The 6,764-nt window shown below is 47.1% G+C and overlaps 1 pseudogene; it reads right to left on the bottom strand.

The window, feature by feature from the left end:
* Positions 1 to 969: 969 nt before the first annotated feature.
* On the bottom strand, positions 970 to 1,088 carry LOC134948836 (5S ribosomal RNA; annotated as a pseudogene).
* Between the last annotated feature and the right edge of the window lie 5,676 nt (positions 1,089 to 6,764).

The following is a 6,764-nucleotide window of genomic DNA, read 5'->3' as shown; positions in this document are numbered from 1 at the left end:
CATACTTACGGGATAAGTACATGTGTTTTTTTCATGTTTTATGACTAAAGCCACCAGAGCCCTCCACTCCAATAATTTGGGAGAGGCCTCCGCAAACCAGGAGCGTGCAATAACAACCTTGGCAAGCGTGGTCAGGCATAGGACATATTGATATGTGAGCAATGAGTGGGTTTCTTCTAGGTCCACCCCGAAAAGACAGGCCCTGGGGTTAAGTGGAGGAAGAGAGGGGTCAGTAATTAGTATGTCAGACCATACGTTAGTCCAAAAGTTGTAGACTTTCGGGCAGTCCCATAACAGATGCCAGAACCCGGCGTCTGCCATCCGGCATTTGGGGCACAAAGCATCAGGCCGCAGACCAGCTCGTTGGAGGAATTGAGGGGTACGGTAAACCCTGTGCAGGATAAAGAAATGCACCTGTTGATATCTGACACAAGGGGTATGGTAGACCTGGTGGAGCTAACAAAAACAGTGAAGAGAAAAAAGAGACTCTTTTGTTGGCGCACTCTTTACTTTTAAATGATAATGTAGATATTACATGAATCAAATACGGAAAAATCTAAGTATAAAATATAACTTTTATTAGCATCATGGAATAAAAGGATGTATAGTCGTCAAGTAAGGTAACAATCCAATATATACTGAAATTAGGATAACAATAATTATGTTGATCCTCAGTAACATAAACTAATAATATAAAGTAAATAAATGTTCAATTAGTAACAAGTCAATGCTGGAATTAGCATGATCGGTCCCGATTGCATAAATCTAGTAAGAATGCCATGAAAATAATAAATCAAATATAACGCCTCCAATTAATACTAGGGCTGCCTAAACTGGTTCGCCCTATAACCGTGCAAGATCAAATGATAATAAAATGATAATTTTCACACTATTTGAGCAGGGGATAGAGCAGATATCAGTGTGAATCTGCTGTCAGCGTTAGACTCAGAGCGTAACGGACCAATGTGAGCTCTACAACACCGGGTATTCCTCAATGGTCACCCACTAGAGTACTGACCCAGCCCGACACTGATTAGTTTCCAAGATCGGACGGTTTCGGGCGTTTACAGTGTGGTATGATAGTAGAGGATTGCGGATGAAGGCAAGGGCTCTGGAATCACTGATGAGAGTTCACTAAATGTATAGTAGAAAGAAAAAGATGGATCTGCTGCCAATGTTAGACAGGGATAAACCCTGAATCAATGGTGAGAGTCCACGAAAAAGATATAAAGGATGAAAGCAGATGATAGTGCCTGTCAGATCAATTTATGAATAATGTCAAAACTAGGATTCTTAATATGCACAAACATTAACAAATGATAGAAAGTGATGAGTTCTTCACATGAATGCAAGGAACATAATATCAGGCTTTAAAATGTAACAGCAATGTTGCCAGTGCTCCGTGATTGAGCCCAGAAGGAAAAAGATACTTTGTCAATGTTGCTGATTCCAGGTCACAAAAGGACCCACTGATCTACTGATATACATATCTTGTAATTCCTATCAAACAATGAATTACATCAAATGATTAAATTATATCAATTAAATTGGATGAAATAAACTGCACAGCCGTGATTAAATTAACAAGTGAAAAAATAGTATGTGAAAAAATAGAATAGAATTACACTGCCGGGGTTAGGTCGGTAAATGGTGCGATATTACCCGCAAGGTAGTCGGAGGGAAAAGGGTCCCAGATGTAGATGATGGTCCTGTTATGAGGTGAGGTGTAGAGTTCTCATATGATGTAGTCACATTCCAGGACATGAGGCACGCATACCGGGCAGACTCGTTGAGATCGGGTCGTGATCTGGAGACAGTCTTGATAGTGGAATGACGTAACTCGGCGGGGCTGGTACGGACACTGGGCAGCGAGGCGGCGGCTGATTGTGATGGATGTACGGCATTCAGCGGTAAAGGAGATCAACGACGAGCACACGGAAGCTGGTACGGACACTGGGCAGCGAGGCGGCGGCTGATTGTTGTGGATGTGCGGCATCCAACGGCAAAGGGGACCAATGATGAGCACACAGAAGACGCGTTTCACCCGTGACACGGGCTTGATCACTTCCTGGTGGAGCGTAATATTTGCAACCACTGCTCGTCTGACAAAGGCACCATGTCACCCTCCCAGCTCAGCTTTAGCGGATCTAAAGATGCAGGTAGGACTCTATTGTTTAGTGATGCGTATTGTGATGAGACTCTGCCCGCAGAGGGAATATGTTGCAGCAAAAGTTTAATCGGTGAGGGGGAGATGGAGGGGGCCGTTCTAAATTGGGTCTGTAGTGCATGCCTCAATTGGAAATATCTGAATAAGGCCGTATTCAGGAGCCCAAAATCGGTCTGTAGTTGTGTGAACGATTTAAGGCAACCATCCACATACAATTGTCCCAGGGAAATCACCCCACTTTTTACCCAAATATTATCTGTACACAGCTTCTGAAGTTCCATATAGGAGTTGTTAAACCATAAGGGTGAATCTACCTCCAAGTCCGACCAGTCATATAGGTTGTGCACTTGCCTCCAGACTAAAAGAGCCTGTCGCAGAATAGGAGAAAGACCTGACAAGCCAGAAAGCAAGAAAAGGAGGGGGGTGAAGAGGGGACCCACCCGTTCAGTCAAGTATCCCTGTAGGGTCGGACCACCCATGCCTGTGACCCATCCGGAGAGGTGCACTAATTGCGCTGCCAGATAGTACAATCTAAGGTTCGGCAGGCCCGCCCCTCCAGCGAGTTTGGACTTACAAAACGTTTTTATAGCTATTCTCGGCGGTTTGTGACCCCAGATAAAGGAAGAGATTAGACTATCAATACTGGCAAATACTTTCTTAGGTAAGTAAATGGGGGAGTGTTGCAAAACATATAGGTACTTAGGCTAGACAGACATCTTAAAGAGATTAATGCGTCCTAAAACTGTCAACGGTAGTGCTTTCCATGTGTGAATTTTATGTTTAAAAAAGGCTGTGATAGGATCAGTGTTCCACCTGAAATATTCTGATGCTGGCCCCGTAACCCAAACACCCCAGTATTTAAATTTCACAGTCCATTGCAATGAGTGTGACTCACATGCCCTCTCCGGGATATGTCTGAGATGGGAAAAATAGAGGATTTGTCCCAATTTATACGCAGGCCAGAATATTCCCCAAATTCATTAACTGTGTGGAGCATAGACTGGAGAGAGACATCCGAATCCCTCAGGAACAGCAACATATCATCGGCGTAGAGCCACCTTATCTACAGCGGAGCCGGCCACCAGTCCCTGAATATCTTGATTTTCCCGTATCATACAAGCCAGCAGCTCTATAGCCAGTGCAAACAGGGCTGGGGACAATGGGCAGCCCCGACGCGTGCCCCTGGCCAGAGAGAATGAGGACGAAGTATACCCATTAACAGAGACACGGGCCACTGGAGAGGAGTATAGCAGCTGAACCCATCTGACGAACGTAGGGCCAAAACCAAACCCACGCAGCACCCGCCACAGGTAGGGCCTTTCGACCGAGTCGAAGGCCTTGGCGGCGTCGAGAGACACCACCACTGCCTCCGAACCCAGCAAACCACCCCCCTGCAAATGATACAAAAATTACGCAGGTTTTGCATAGTGGACCTCCCTGGCATGAAGCCTGTTTGGTCCATATGCATAACAGACCCAATGACAATGTTTAAGCGAATGGCAAGCATCTTAGCAAGGATTTTAAAGTCAGAGGACAGCAGTGAAATAGGGCGGTAGGACTTGGGAGCCTTGGGATCCTTCCCAGGCTTGGGCAATACAATAATGGTGGCTTCAGACATAGACGGGGGCAGTTCACCAGTCTCAAACAGAGTATTAAATAAATGTAATAAATAGGGACAGAAATGGGATTTACATTTTTTATATATCTCCACTGGGAGACCATCCCCACCAGGTGCCTTTGACGAGGGGAGCAACGACACTGCGCGCTCGACCTCCTCCAGGGTGAAAGGAGCTTCAAGTATTCCAAGCGCCTCCCGTGACAAACTGGGTAAGGTCACCTTCCCCATCCGTGATACAATGAACAGTGCAGGTGTGGGACTCATCCCTGGTCAAAAAGGCCAGGTAATTGCCCCCCAACTGGGCCTGAAAATATTGCCTGTGACTGGAGAACAACGGTCTGTGTTTGGATTTATCAAAGAGATAGTTGGCCCACTCTCTCTGCGCGTCCAGCCACGCCCCACGATCCGATTGGGATTGCAAACCTATATATACAGATTCCAAGTCACGGCATGCCTGTTCAAGTCTTGCCTCCTCCCTCCTGTTAAACGACTTAATGCCAGCAATTCTCTTAATAAAGGTGCCTCTAATATGTGCTTTAAATGCGTCATGACAGACAGTGGGACAGAAATCAGGGGGGTTATAATGAAGGAAGTCATTCCAGTCCGAAATAAGGTCAGATCCCTCTCCCATTAAATTTAACCAAAACGGGTGCAATTTCCACAGACTAGTGCCCCTATTTATGGGATAAATTACGTTTGGTCGCTAAAAACTTTTTATATGGATGAGACCAAGGTTCCTTAAAAAGGTCCTCCAACTTGGAAACCTGCACCAAGCCCTGGACCGATTGAGACAAACCCTGGACCCATGCTGGTTTAGTAGTTTGTTGGTGTTGTGGCTGCTGTGTCTGTGGAAGGAGAGGGTCTGCACCTACTGTGGAAACTGCGACCTGCGGAGCTCTGTTAGCTGCTAGCCGGCTCCTACGAAGTAGGACCCTCCGCAGTGGAAATGCCAGGAACTTTGGTAGAGCAACGGTCGCAGAGCCCGTGTGGTCCTGACCCATACAAGAAAATTTTTCCTTGCATGCTGTACAAGTATAGGCGTGCAGCCCGGTAGTTCCCTTCTCCTTCTGGGAGGCTCTGGAAGATCGCCTGGAGGACATGTTCCAACCTGTTACTAAAACAGACACACACACAAACAAACAAACAAACAAACAAACAAACACAACCCTAGAAATATAGGTAAGAAGAAGATAGGGCTATATAACACTGGACAAAGTGGGTCTGGTACTGCAGCTGTGAGCCCACCACAGTAGTAGCAACTGTTCATGTAAACAGTGATCCTATATCACTAACTTAGTGCACTACAATACCCCGAGTAGTGTGTAATAGAAAATAGAGAGGAAACTGGCATCATCTGTCCAATACCTACATCATGAGGCGAGGTATGGACTATACAACCTGATACCTGGTGCAGTGCTGGTATAAGGGAGGCAGGTTTGGCTCTATTCCCAAGAGTTTGTAGCAGTGTATGGACCTGCACAAACTCACCTTCACAGAAATGCTCAGCATTGTGCTTTTAAGATGGCCGCTGAGGGTGTAGGGATGGGAGTGGTGAAGGATGAGGGAGGGAGGAGAGAGCGCCCAAAAGCTGCTGTCTCACTAAAGTAATGAGCAACAAGGATGGGGGCGGAGCTACAGGATCCCCCCCCCCTCCCCACCTGGAGCCGCCACAGGGACCATTCCCGCTATGTAATGTATCTGGTGGCCCAGTGGTAGCTGAACAGAGGACCCAGTGCCACTGCCAGGAACCGCTGGAGCTGCCTCTCCCCAGCGGTGTTCACCGCGCTGATGGTAACCTGTCACCTCCATCTGCTGCGGCTGCTCCCGATGCCTGGGAGGTGCTGGGGCGGCTGGCCATGGAGACCAGGACCCGGCTGCAGAGCGGAGCTATCTGCTGCCTGAAGTGAAAGTAAAAAGAAAACAACAAAAAAAACTAAAAATAAAGTTATCAGGGCTGAAAGCCCTGCTCCTTCAAAAAAACAAACAACAACATGTCCCTTTCCTGAGCACCGAGGGGAAAAAAATGATTGGCCTGAGGCAGGCTGGGTATAGGGGAGGAGGGACTTCCCAGGCTGCACTCCACAAGTTTAACTCCTTGGTGCCCTGACTGAACGCCTGGCTATACCCACTGTCCCCAGTGCCAGACCATTGGCTGTCAGAAAGATATGGACATTCGATCGGTAAGTGTGTACATTTACATTGATCGGCACAATGGCAGGTCTGCCAAAGTTTTGGGCAAGTGTGTACCCACCTTAAGGATGAGTAGTCTACTTTAGAAGCATCTTGTATACTGTGATATTCCAACTAGAGATGAGCGGGTTCGGCTCCTCGGAATCCGAACCTCCCCGAACTTCACCCATTTTACACAGGTCCGAGGCATCCTCGGATTCTCCCGTATGGCTCGGTTAACCCGAGCGCGCCCGAACATCATCATCCCGCTGTCGGATTCTCGCGAGATTTGGATTCTATATAAGTTTTTTCACTCGTGCATTGGAAATGATAGTGAGAGGACGTGGCTGGCGTCCTATCACTTTGTTTCAGGGGGCTGCATATCTTTATTCTGGGGACCAGCAGTATTATAGGAGGAGTACAGTGCAGAGTTTTGCTGACCAGTGACCACCAGTATTATACGTTGTCTGCATGAAAAACGCTCCATATCTGTGCTCAGTGTGCTGCATATATCTGTGCTCACACTGCTTTATTGTGGGGACTGGGGACCAGCAGTATTATATAGGAGGAGTACAGTGCAGAGTTTTGCTGACCAGTGACCACCAGTATACGTTGTCTGCCTGAAAAACGCTCCATATCTGTGCTCAGTGTGCTGCATATATCTGTGCTCACACTGCTTTATTGTGGGGACTGGGGACCAGCAGTATTATATAGGAGGAGTACAGTGCAGAGTTTTGCTGACCAGTGACTACCAGTATACGTTGTCTGCCTGAAAAACGCTCCATATCTGTGCTCAGCGTGCTGCATATA

The sequence above is a fragment of the Pseudophryne corroboree genome, chromosome 1, assembly GCF_028390025.1.
Source record: "Pseudophryne corroboree isolate aPseCor3 chromosome 1, aPseCor3.hap2, whole genome shotgun sequence".
NCBI classification, from domain to species: Eukaryota; Metazoa; Chordata; class Amphibia; order Anura; family Myobatrachidae; genus Pseudophryne; species Pseudophryne corroboree.
Note: the sequence above shows the minus strand (reverse complement) of the source record. Positions and strands in the feature narration are given on the sequence as shown.